General features: G+C 41.1%; 1 protein-coding gene across 6 annotated transcripts in view; it reads right to left on the bottom strand.

The window, feature by feature from the left end:
- The window catches only part of LOC134205181 (mucin-2), a 131,610-nt gene extending 118,457 nt beyond the window's left edge, over positions 1-13,153 (bottom strand). For 3 of the 6 annotated variants that reach the window (XM_062680194.1, XM_062680197.1, XM_062680195.1), the window contains exon 1: positions 12,561-13,150. The gene's annotated coding sequence lies outside the window, so the exon portion shown is untranslated. Of the gene's footprint in view, positions 1-12,560 lie in introns of all 6 variants that reach the window. The other 3 variants (XM_062680191.1, XM_062680193.1, XM_062680192.1) reach the window with 2 other exon arrangements.
- Between the last annotated feature and the right edge of the window lie 220 nt (positions 13,154-13,373).

Genomic DNA, 13,373 nt, shown 5'->3' with positions numbered 1-13,373 from the left:
CTTTACAGAAAATCAAATCGACCACATCTGCATCAGCCGAAAATGGAAGCGGAGCCTTCTTGATGTACGGAATAAACGTAGTGCCGATATCGCGTCTGATCATCACCTCCTCATCGGCAAAATACGCCTGCGCATTGCGCGGATTCGTCGGCAGGAGGAAAGAGTTGGACGACGATTCAACACACGCCGACTGGAAGATGCCACGGTGAAACGGTCCTTCGTTGAAGAACTGGAGACGCGTGCTGCAGGTATTCCGGAAGGTGGCAGCGTGGAAGACCAATGGACCGCCATCAAGAATGCCTTAATCGCCACCAGCGAGAACAATCTGGGTGAACTACGCACCCAGAGAAAACTATGGATCACCGATGAGACATGGAGGAAGATAGAGGAGCGAAGAGAAGCCAAAGCCGCGGTAGAGCGATCGAAAACCAGAGAAGCCAAAGTCTTAGCCCGTCAACGATACGCGGCTCTTGAGAAGGAAGTAAAACGCTCATGTCGACGGGACAAGCGAGCGTGGGCAGACTCTCTGGCCGACGAAGGAGAGAGAGCCGCCGCAACCGGGGACATTCGCCTCCTCTACGATATCTCACGACGCTTAAGCGGGGCGAAGATGAATGCAACGATGCCTGTGAAAGACGCGAATGATCAGTTATTGACCGACCCAACTGACCAGCTGAAACTAGGCCTGGGATTTGTCACCGTCATACAGAAAAACCATGCGACAAAACCAAAGAGAAAACAGTCACCTCAAACTTGACAACAAAACCAAACCAACGTAGCTCGATACAGCGTACTACTGGTCTCTTGCTCCGACAAGACATTTTGAATCTTGTCACATACTTATTTTGTTACGATATATTTGTCGTGTGACGCTCTCCATCACGACTAAGGTTTTGCACAACCAGACGGATTAGAATAGTTGTCATGGTTATTGACAAAAAAGTTCGTCATGTCACCTTCGAATTTTGTCGCGACAAAAATTGTTGTCGTTGTCAGCAAAATGTTGTCATTATGAATTGATGACAAAATGTGGGGAAACCACTGAAATGGTGTGGTTTCTGGGTTTTACAGCAGTTGAAGCTGGCTAATATGTACGGCATAATAATAATGTGTCGAATTTTGGTGATTTTAGTTCAGCTCCTCCTGTTTAACCAAAATGCGTTATTTAATTACATATCTTAAATGTATGTTTAAAAATCACGAATGGTTTGTAATGATCTATATCCGGAAATCTTTTAACACTCGAGCACACAAGCTGTTGTATTTTGAACAACATAAACCAAAAAACATACCACGCTGTACGTAGCATGAACAAGCCCGCATGAGCGTTTCATGACAGTACACTTATTACGTAAGCACTTATGGGGGGAGTACTATCATTTTCTTACTCTCCATATAAATAAAAAATAATGTGTAAGAAAAAAAATTTACATGGGGAGGGGGTTTCGAAAAAAAAACACAGAAAAATGCAGCGTAATAAGTGTATCGAATGTTCCTTAATTGCCCCTAATGTAGTTCCTTAATTGCCCCTAATTCGCTCAAATAAAATTCCGTATTTCTCTTATACATAAAATATTGCAGTCAAATAAACGTCTATCAGGCAATTGCTACAAACGGTGTACCGGTCAGAATCCACTGAAGTAAATATAACCGCGTAAATCACAAAAACCGCGTAAAAACGACTCAAAAATCGCTGTTTCGTATGCTCCGATTTTTTTTCAAATCCACGTGAACAAAAGCGGTTAAAAAAAATCGTGTTAATCCAAAACCCGCTTGAAAAGCACGAAAACTCAATAAACCGCGTGAAAAGCGAGCAAACTTGCGTTGCATTAAGGCTCAGTTATTCGACACTGGGGACGATTCAAATATGACGTCCACTACTTTTTGAGATTTCTAGACCCCACCCCTCCCCCCTCTGTCACGCTTTTTTGTATACCTAGTATATGCAGTGTCACAAAATCTTAGACCCCCTCCCCCCCCAAAAACCTGTGACATCATTGTTGAACGACCCCACTGGGGGATCTTCTCTATGCAAGAGAAACTTGTTTTTTTTTTTTTTTTTTATATCAGGCCGTTACAAATATTTAATTTACTTTTTGTCCTACTGGTATCCGAAAGGTCAAGGGGAGGGATAATAAAAAATAAATATTAAAATAATAAAAAAATCAAAAAACTTCTCGGAATTGTTAAAGAATGTTTTGAAAATCCTCAAAATTATCCGAATTTTATTTTGTTGCCCCCTCAAAATATTATTTTTTTGGAAAAAAAATCCGAGGGGGGGGGGGAGACAAAATAGATTTTAAATATTTGTATCGGTCTTATTTTGTAGGGGAAATGACGGCTTTGGCAGGTTTTGTTCTATTATTGGCAGGGGGTTTTTTATGACTGACTAGGCTCAAATTTGGCCTAAACATTCTTTACATATCAAAGAATATTGTGGCCAAATTTCATAAAATTTGGTCGACAAAAACCCCCCTGCCAATAATAGAACAAAACCTGCCAAAGCCGTCTTTCCCCCTACGTAACAACGCAAAAATTGAATAAATTTTCTTACTTCTAAACAGAAAATCTGTCAAAGAAAAAAGAAATAATTCATTATAAAGTGCCCTTTTCGGTATGATAAGTTTCAAATTTGTCCGCTGCTATTGCTCCTCCACGAAGATGGACAACCAGAAGATGCGACATAACTTACTTTCGGGACCAATGTTGTGTCGTGCACAGAGTCGAAACTGTATGCGTTGTCACAATTTTGTCGCAGATGTGTGCTCTAACAAGACATACAACAAAAGCAAATTGTCGCGGTTGGAAAAAGTTGTCATCTGGTCGTGGTGGTCCAGTCGTGCGACGGAAAACTGTAAGTTGACAAGTTTTTTTTGACTGACCATGTTTTTATGTATCTTGTCAGGTGTCACTGACAAACGCGACAATTCCCAGGCCTGGCTGAAATGCTGGTTCGAGCACTTCGAACAACTTTTTCAAGTCCCAGCCAGGCCATCACCACCTCGGCATTCGGCATGATTTTCCGGTCGACTGGATGCAAGGTATCTTAGTGAAGGTGCCCAAAAAGGGTGACCTGACTGTATGCGATAACTGGCGAGGCATTATGTTGCTGTGTATCGTTCTCAAAGTTCTGTGCAAAATTATCCTAGCCCGGATTCAGGAGAAGATCGATGCGACTCTCCGGCGGCAGCAAGCCGGATTCCGTGCCGGAAGATCCTGTGTGGGCCATATTGTCACGCTCCGCATCATTCTGGAGCAGGTCAACGAATTCCAAGAGTCCCTTTACTTGGTATTCATTGACTACGAAAAAGCTTTCGACCGTCTCAATCACGAGAATATGTGGGGCGCCCTGAGACGCAAGGGGGTTCCTGAGAAAATCATCGACCCATCCGGGTCGTAGCTGGTGTAAGGCAAGGATGTATTCTATCACCGTTACTGTTCCTCATCGTAATCGATGAGATTCTGGTAGATGCGATTGACCGTGAACCAAACCGCGGGCTGTTATGGCAGCCTATAACCATGGAGCACCTAAATGACTTCGAATTGGTGGATGATGTTGCACTCCTCGCGCAACGGCGCTCTGATATGCAGAGTAAGCTCAACGACCTTGCCGAGCGCTCCTCTTCGGCAGGTTTAGTCATCAACGTCAACAAAACCAAATCGTTGGATGTAAACACGGTGACTCCTTCCAGTTTCACAGTAGCCGGGCAACCAGTGGAGAATGTTGAAAGCTTCCAATATCTTGGTAGCCAAATGGCGTCAGATGGCGGTACCAAGATCGACATAGGCGCACGGAACAAGAAAGCAAGGGCTGCCTTTGCGAGTTTAAGAAATATCTGGAAAAACAGGCAGATAAGTTAACGTACCAAAATACGAATTTTCAACTCTAACGTGAAATCTGTGCTGTTATACGCTAGCGAAACATGGTGTGTATCAGTGGAGAACACTCAACGGCTGCAGGTGTTCATTAACAGATGCCTGCGGTATATAATTCGGGACTGGTGGCCTCACAACTGGATCTCAAACAACGAGCTCCATCGTCGTTGTCACCAGAGGCCGATAGCAACAGAAATTCGGGATCGGAAGTGGGGCTGGGTCGGCCACACTCTACGTAGGGGCGGAAACGAAATCTGTAAACAAGCATTAGACTGGAACCCAGCGGGACATCGCAACAGAGGCAGACCCAGAGGCTCATGGCGGCGAAGCCTCAATAAAGAAATAAAAGAAGTCGACCGAAATCTAACCTGGCAACAGGTTAAAGCGATAGCCAGGCAACGCTCAGGATGGAGATCTTTCAAGTCGGCCCTTTGCACCAGGAGGTGTACAGGATCCATAAGTAAGTAAGTAAGTTACCCTATTGTCGGCGTAGCACCAACTTAGAATTCGGAAGTCGGGGCTTCCGAGCCGAACTTTCTTCCGAAGTTTTATCTGTCAAACTAATTGATGCGTTGTTTAGCGCATCTTTAGGGGAATCCAGCGCACTACTTCCGAAGTTGGGAAAGTTGCATGTATCTGGAGAAAAATACAATTTCAGTATAAAAGTCGTTCTAACTTTATTCCGGATAGACAATATGATTGTTAAATCCGCCATGCGGCCCTTCGGGATAAGATAGGCGGAGGGAATTGAAAGAAATTGTAGAGCAAGTTTATGTCAGAAATAATTCTGGCACAAGCCAGGCTAGATGGCATTTCGACCTCGGTTTTGACCGTGTGTGAAAACAGGATTTGCAAAAATGAGTTGCGGATCATATGCAGGAAGTCTTAAAGGAAAAAATGCTTGATTAATGGCTTCTTCACAAAGAAAAACTAAATTACACGACGCTGCGCTCATTTTTCACGAGGGTGTTCATTTTTACTGTACTAAACACTCCTTACTCGCGGGCAGCAGGGACCATGTCCAAGGGCTTGACGACCCCTCCCCAGCCGTCTGTGAGTCAGGGGGTTCTGCCTAGGAGGTGGTGGGGTTAACAGGGGGCGCTGTTAATTCCCTCCCAAAAACCACATATCCGCAAGCAAACCTTATCAAGCGACCGTGTGCCGCTTAAAGCATACTAGCCCCTAATCCCGAATCCCAAGGTGTCAGGCGACCCGTGCCGAAGGGATGAATGGCCTGGGGGGTGAAACAATTAGCCAGGTCGTTAACGGAGCCTGTGGAGGTTCCACAGAGTGAGGGCTGCTTCGGCGGCAAGCGGGTGGCAGTGGGTGGGACCCACACTTTCCGAAGTGGTGCGCATGTGGTGCGAGCGAAGGGGAGTTGGGGTTATTGCTCGTAATACCCCGACAGAATGTGGGACCGAGTTTATGGGTGAGCACACAAGTAAGTCTCTGCAGGGTACGCATGGTCGGTAGTGTTAGAATGACTGAAGTCTGGTGAGGCCTGGCAGGAGTGTCAGGGGCAGATACCTCTGCGGCACCTCAGAAGTAGGGGACACGAAAGTCTCGCTGCGTCTGGCAGGAGTGTCGGGGGGTTGATGCTTCTGCGTCACCTCAGAAATCGGAGACATGTAAGGTAGTGGTGCGACCCTGTTCCAGAATGGGGAGACCACCACATTGGCTGAGGACTACCTGGGCTTCGAAATGTCAATGGGTGGGTGCTACCGGCATAGTACCTAACGGTGACCTATTGGCAGTATCAAAGCCTGGGTAGGTGAGTGTTAGGCACGTCTGACGTGCCGGGTGTTCCACGCCCAAACGATGCACAGGAGGTGCACAGAGTGGATAAAAATGGGAGATGGGGGTATTACAACCCCCACTGAGTGAGTGACTGAATGTCAAAGGGAGTGGTGCACAAGTGGTGCAAGCGATTGGGACTGAATGTATGAGCGAGCACACAAGTTAGACTCGCATGGTACGTATGGTCAGAGTGGCTGCTTAGGCAGTAGTGTGATTCGGCTGTCAGGGACGGAATGAGTGAAGTCTCGCTAGGCCTGGCAGGAGTGTCGGGGGGCAAATACCTCTGCGGCACCTCAGAAGTAGGGGACACGAAAGTCTCGCTATGACTGGCAGGAGTGTCGGGGGGTTGATGCCTCTGCGGCACCTCAGAAATAGGAGACATGAAAGGGTCTGCCTCGTAGCCGAGGTAGGAGCGGCATAGGAGCCACCAACCTAGGGTCGCCTCCGGCTTGGTAGACAAGTGGTGCCACCCTGTTGCAGGACGGGGTGAACACCACACTGAGTGAGGACTGCTTATGTTGTGAGATGGCGGCATGGGGTACCCCCTGCAGGGTACCTGTTTGTCCCTTGCAGTCATTCAAGCGGCATAGGCAGGTGAGTGTTGGGGCATATGTGGTGCCAGTGTGTCTTGTGCAAATGTGTTGCATGGGGAGTGTCGAAGAGTTGAGGCGCATACGTGCACTTGTGTACGTCATGGAGGGGGCGCAATGCCCAATAGTCATCCCCCGAAGTATTGCTTAATTGCGGGCCGGGGGAATGACTGGAGAGGAAGGAGTTGGTTTTAGTGGGTCGGGAGTGGTGATCCCATCCCCACACTACCTGGGTTCGCCTCCCCAGGTGTCTGTTTGCAGATTTCCATTAAATTCGTTAAAAAAAAAAAAAAAAAAAAAAAAAAAAACACTCCTTACTCCGGTGAGATTTGTAAAAAAAATTATACAAAGATTCTGTTTATTAACAATTATGAATAGATACCCAAAAAAACTACTGTGGCAGTAAATGAATTGGTCGGATTTTTTAAAATCTTAAATAAAACAAAAATATTATTAGACTTAAAATATTTAAAATATTATTAGACTTAGGGCCAATTTCTTCACCTCCGCTTAACTCTTAAGCGTTGCTTACCCATACGTTTAAACCTGGTTTAGGCACTAAGCGGAGGTGAAGAAATCGGCCCTTAAAAGATTATTCGAGATTATTCGGCCACCTATTTTTTATTAACTTAAAATCTTTAATACTAAAATCCGCCATTTAGAAATTACAGCTTATTAAAATTTCTGGGTTTCTATTAAGAGACCTTGTTTTTAATGGATTGTTTTAATGTTCCTCAGAATGCCACGTCGAGTTCAAAATCTCAAAAACTTCATTTTAATATGTTATTAAACCGTAGTTAAATAACGGGAAAAATCGTTTGTTTTAATTTCTTCCTTATTTTCATTATTTTATATTTTTTAAACAAATGATCCTACCAATGATTTATAAGCTTAGTGAGTCCGAATAGTTCTCCGCCTGGGAACCAATTAGATGATTTTATATCATCCTTTTACTAGTATACAGAACACTTCGAGCTCATATTAAACTACAAATATTGTTTCTCGTGACGCCGGATGGATACCTTCTCGTGGTGTGTTACCTAATATGAGGTACCATGGCCACATTGCACAATGGTCCCAGAGTCGAATCTAGCAAGACAAAAATGTTTGCGCCAAAACTATTAGTTTTAGATATATAGTGTCTTTGGGAAAAAATTTCATATTTTTGACGATTTTTTCCATGCAGTGAGATTAGGTGGTACCTATATTTCAGAAGTTCATTATATCAACTTTTTAATTTTTCGGTAAAGACTTGTGCAATGTTCCACAAAGATGTAGAGCAATTAATTTTGAGCAACTTTGCCGAAGAAACCATTTTTCTATCACTTATGGTTCACAAGTTATGAGCTTTTTCAATAAATACGTTAGGGCGGTCCCTAAAAATCGGTATTCTTCACATAACTTTTTATACATTCATTTCTCGCATAAACTTTGTTCCGAGCACTTTTAGGACTTTTGAAGACGCACATTTTTGTTAAAGAACCATGTATCTGTCTCTTATAACAAAAAAGTTATTCGAGTTTTTGTATGAAAACATGTTTTTTTCATATGCGTATATTTCAAAATGGAGCAAACCGATTTTCAATCTATTGGTTCTATTCGAAAGCTCGCACTTTTCTGCGTTTATGGTGGGAAAACTGAGAGAGCGTTTTTGTTTAAAGCGTTTTATTTCATTTTGAAAAAATATGTTTTTTTCGAAAAACGGCTATAACTTGATAAATAAACTAGATAGGTCCATGGGTCTTCAACAAAAAGATGTGTCTTTAGAAGTTCTAAATGTGGTCCATACAAAGTATCCCTCAAATTCAATACATAAAAATATATTTAAAAAAACGGTTTTTGTAAGGAAATAAACGTTAGATCGATCAAAGTAGGCTGAACTAGAGAGCGCATTTTCTCGGTTCACCGGTTCATTCATACTGAATGTTTACATACGCGTTGAGACTGCCATGTTGTTTGTGTGCCATGCTAAACATCAAACAGAAATATAGGCTACTATGCATATCAATGGTTTTCTGTTGGATATGTAGCGTTAAATGTACGTCACTTTTGAAGTATAACCTTTGTTACAAGCCTACCTTGTTTTGACTAGATTTTTTTTCGGTATCGCCAGTGGGAGAAAGCGAAGATGACTAGTGGTTAGCTACTGAAATGTTTTTATTACTATTACGTTAAAAGCAAATCTTCATCAGGTGGGAAAATTTCAGTGGTTTGCATTAAAGTTCGAAATGTTATGGAAGGCAAGTAATAGAAAAAAAAAAGAGCATTTCTTGAACGCAACAAACTTGGCTAAGTAGGTACACCAGGAGAAATTCCGGAACGGAAAACCTTGAAACGGCGCAAATTTTCATCAAGCCCGAGATCAAAGTTGTAAAAAGGGGTGGGTAGGGGTTGAAAATTGTCTTTTTCGGCATTATGTAATTTGTAAATGATCCATGTACTGTACCGCTCACAAAAAAAAACAACCCTTCAGCTCATTTTTGGTCGCAACGGAAAATACGCGCCAGATAGTCGCCTAAAAAAACATACTTCCAGATAAAAAAGCTACTTCGATATTTTTAAAATTTGGCCGCCACGGGGTGCATCCTAGCGGTGAATGCTTGGATAGCACGTGCTATTTGTACTGCGGAGAAATTTTTCACATCTATGAGAGCTTTGGAAAATTATCATGAAAGTTGTAATTTTGTTGCAAGGCACAATAACGTCAAAAAAATCATACGCTCTGTCGACCAGCCTACTTTGATCGATCTAACGTTTATTTCCTTACGAAAACCGTTTTTTTAAATATATTTTTATGTATTGATTTTTGAGGGATACTTTGTATGGACCACATTTAGAACTTCTAAAGACACATCTTTTTGTTGAAGACCCATGGACGTATCTCGTTTATTTATCAAGTTATAGCCGTTTTTCGATTAAAAACATATTTTTTTCAAAATGAAATAAAACGCTTTAAACCAAAAACGCTCTCTCAGTTTTCCCACCATAAACTCAGAAAAGTGCGAGCTTTCGAATAGAACCAATAGAGTAAAAATCGGTTTGCTCCATTTTGAAATATACGCATATGAAAAAAACATGTTTTTCATACAAAAACTCGAATAACTTTTTTGTTATACGAGATAGATCCATGGTTCATCTTCAAAAGTCCTAAAAGTGCTCGGAACAAAGTTTATGCGAGAAATGAATGTATAAAAAGTTATGTGAAGAATACTGATTTTTAGGGACCGCCCTAACGTATTTATTGAAAAAGCTCATAACTTGTGAACCATAAGTGATAGAAAAATGGTTTCTTCGGCAAAGTTGCTCAACATTAATTGCTCTACAACTTTGTGGAACATTGCACAAGTCTTTACCAAATAATTAAAAAGTTGATATCATGAACCACCCTAATTTCACTACATGGGAAAAAAATCGTCAAAAAATATGATTTTTTTTCCCAAAGATACTATATATCTAAAACTAATAGTTTTGGCGCAAACATTTTTGTCTTGCTAGATTCGACTCTGGGACCATTGTGCATTGCTAGCTTCTGGCTTATCCAACGAATACCATCCTCAATATCCAACTCCATGGTACTTTATGAGAGTGTCACAGTCGCTGGCCTCTTGCTTCCAACCTCTTCCTCCTTACGGTGAAGATGGGCGTGGCCAGTAGCAGTAATTTTCTTGCTTTTGTTATTTTAGCCTTTTCTTGATTTATGATAATTCTAGATAAGGATTTCAAAAATAGAACACTAGTTTGCAATCAACGAATTATATCGTATCGATGCTAATGTAACTTGTAGCTCTATACAAGGTTAAGTAGTCCATACAAAAGTCACTATTCGGTCACTTTTTCTGCAATTGAAAGTCACTATTTGGTCACTTTTTTGTCATCGTTGGTCATTAAAGTCACTATTTTGAACGGCATTCATCGCTACCAGCCCTGCTATCACAAATTTTTAATCTTTCGCTTTAATCTTGGAATTTTCCAAACCCCTGGAAAAAATCATTTGTTTTTCCGGTGTTCAAAAAAGAAAACAAACACGAAGTCAGCAATTATCGCGGTATTGCTGCTATGTGTGCAGTTTCAATGCTGTTCGAAAAAAATGTTTACAATTTTTTGTTCCACAACTGTCGTCACTTCATCTCGGAGCATCAACTTGGATTTATGCCGAAACGTTCAACGAATAGTAATCTACTTCTATACTCATCTTTCATCGCCAAAGCTCTCCAGAAAGGCCATCTACATTGATTTTTCAGCGGCATTTGATTACTGTCGCAAAATTTGGCCGATTGGGATTCTCTGGATCTTTTCTTCACTGGTTACAGTCCTACTTGAGTGGTCGGGAAATGGCCATTAAGATCGATGACCAAACAACTGCTTGGTTGCTTCCTCGCTTTCCGCATCGCGTTTAAAGTTTGTAAGGAAACTAGTATGGGAAATCTTTCATTTTTGTATTTTGCTGCTAGAGGTATCTGTTTATTGTAAACCAAGTAGCGTTGATGCCGAAAAACTTTGCTAGTTGATGGTACGTTGCTAGAACTTCCTAAAAAATGGTTTGAAAAATCATTAGAAATTTCTTTTAGGAATTTCCAGCAACGTACTTTTTTCAGCAAAGTCGTTCGGTATTTTTTAGACCATGTGCTAACGTATGGAGTTACGTGATTTACAATAAATTGAAGCTGCTAGAAGCAAGAATGCAAAAAATAAAAGTCTCCATATAAATTTCGAACGCGATGCGGAAAGCAGGGGCGCAGTACGATGATTAAACGATCCATTTTTCTCGTTCTGCACTTCGAAGAAGTTTTCTTCTTATATTATTCCCACCTCGACACACAACACATTGAAAGATACAGATTATATATAATTGTAGTTTGTAAATAGAAGTAGTAATAATAGTCAAGAATAATAGTATTAAGCTGAATGTGTATATCATTTGGAAGCATTGTATTTTCTGTTGATATGAAAAATAGAAGAGGTTTTGCGCCCATTTGAAAAAGAGGGCTTTTCCCTGCTCCAAACAAATAAACAAATCGCGCATTGTTCTGTGAAATTGTTCTGTATCATACCAACTGTCCTTTTTGCAATTCTGAACTCAATCGAGCAATCATAACATATTTCCAGATCGAAAGGGTGACGGAGGTGTATTTTACTATACATTTTGGCTCAAATCAAATGCGCCAGCTTATGCAGCTAGCGATTGAGCTGAAAATTTGAGATATTGATTTTCTCACCAAAAGACACAATCCTGGGGAGTGCCCCGTGGAATCCGACAACATTTGTTTCTCTCCATACTAAGCTGGGCCAGTCTAATACTTAGCATACAGTATAGTATACGTTATTGAATTGAATGCCTTTTCTTCAACCTTAAGAGATTTAAAGTTATATTTCCTTCTTCTAGTAAATGAAGCTATAATGACCTTTGTAAGATTAGTTCTTAGACCATTCTTTTTCATGCACTATAAACGTGTTAACTATATGCATGCTATCCGAAACCATGTTATCAAACTTTTCTCTTACTATAATGACAATATCATCCGCATAGTTTACAATTTTCAGAGAACTTCTGTCGTCTATAGTCTACTAAAGGTGAATTTTTTAAAGCTTTATCTATGAGAATTTAGCGCTACACTCAAGCTGTGGTAGCACCTATTGCGAATGGCGCTTCGTTGCCTAATAAATGATCCCGCAAGCTCCAAAGTGATTTCTCTTTCTGCAATGATAATATGAATTCAGTTTATAATGGTTTTGACGAACTTCCTTTCCTTCATAGCTGCAGTCCAGTCATTAACGAATATGGAGTGTTGTATAAATTCCCTTCTAATCCATAAAGAGCAGAGAGCTATTCCTTTAATTGAGAAAGATTTCTCAATTTGATTTACAAGCAAGTGAAGTGCTGTCACGGTTGATTTGTTAATTAATTGTTAAAAGTTTCTTCGTTTTCTATACCCAGAAACATCAAAAGCGGAATATGAGCATTAGATAATTTTTATACCGTTTTACCTTTCATACTAATATTAGAAATCAAAATAAAGGAATGCTCTTCGGTTTTCCAAAGCTGTGGTAAACTAATAACTGTTTCAACTAACGGATGCTAAATCTTATTACAATTATAAACCTTGTCATATCTAATTAACACATTTAGGTTTACCAAATTGCTGTCTAATAAAATCATCGCATAAAAACTTTTACTTCTGATGTCGAATAAAAAAACAGAAATATTTACAATATCATGTCTGAAAAAATGATACAAAACGTTAGTGTTTGGCTTCTTTTGTATAACAATAATAAAAACAAATGCAACAAAGTACCTACCCACTTAAAAACTGTAAACAAACTCTGCTTGACACTTTGCTGTTAAAACTTTGTCGTTTCTTCACCATCCATTCACCTCGTCACTAGTACATTCTCACTGGGTACCATTGTAAATCGGTTGGTAGTAGTAGTGGGAAGCAATCCTAGCCCGTCTCAGTGCTCATCGCTCATTATTCTCACCTATCACACTTCACTTTGCTTCGCAGGCGAACACACTTCTACTCACTCCCGAGCATTGCGCTGATGTACACACTTTCCCACTGGCCAACCAGAGCTGCTTTTTCTTTTCGCACACCACAAGACAAAGTGAACCTGGTATTCCACCACAATGACGGCCAGAAAGATGTGCTATGATTTGGATTTGCAGTTGATTTTTCTGCCACTTCTGACACCGGAAAACGATCCACTTCACGTGCAATCCACACTTTGAGCACTTAACTACACGCCGCGATGGAAATCGAAACTCGGAACACTGGATTACAGAGTAAAATTACAGAATATTCTACGACTGCTGCACGGAGCCTGTCCAATTCGGGGTGCTCGCACACGGGGGCTGTTATGGTTGTATGTGGCACAGAGGCTGTCAAAACGGCACATAGGTACCTACTTCTTTTGCTTTCTCTTCGGCGGCTGTACTATCGCTTGCGGAGGTTGGCAATACGCTCTATGTTACATCTACAGCATAGACAAGCGGCGCCATTTTGAATCCAACGCAAGCAGGGAGATTTTTTTTGTGGGAATGGTTGGTAGTGCGATGGTATGATTGAAGCCTACATTCAGGGGGCTCTAGTACTTCAAACAAAAATAAAAGAT

This window comes from Armigeres subalbatus, chromosome 1, assembly GCF_024139115.2.
Source record: "Armigeres subalbatus isolate Guangzhou_Male chromosome 1, GZ_Asu_2, whole genome shotgun sequence".
Classification (NCBI taxonomy): Eukaryota; Metazoa; Arthropoda; class Insecta; order Diptera; family Culicidae; genus Armigeres; species Armigeres subalbatus.
Note: the sequence above shows the minus strand (reverse complement) of the source record. Positions and strands in the feature narration are given on the sequence as shown.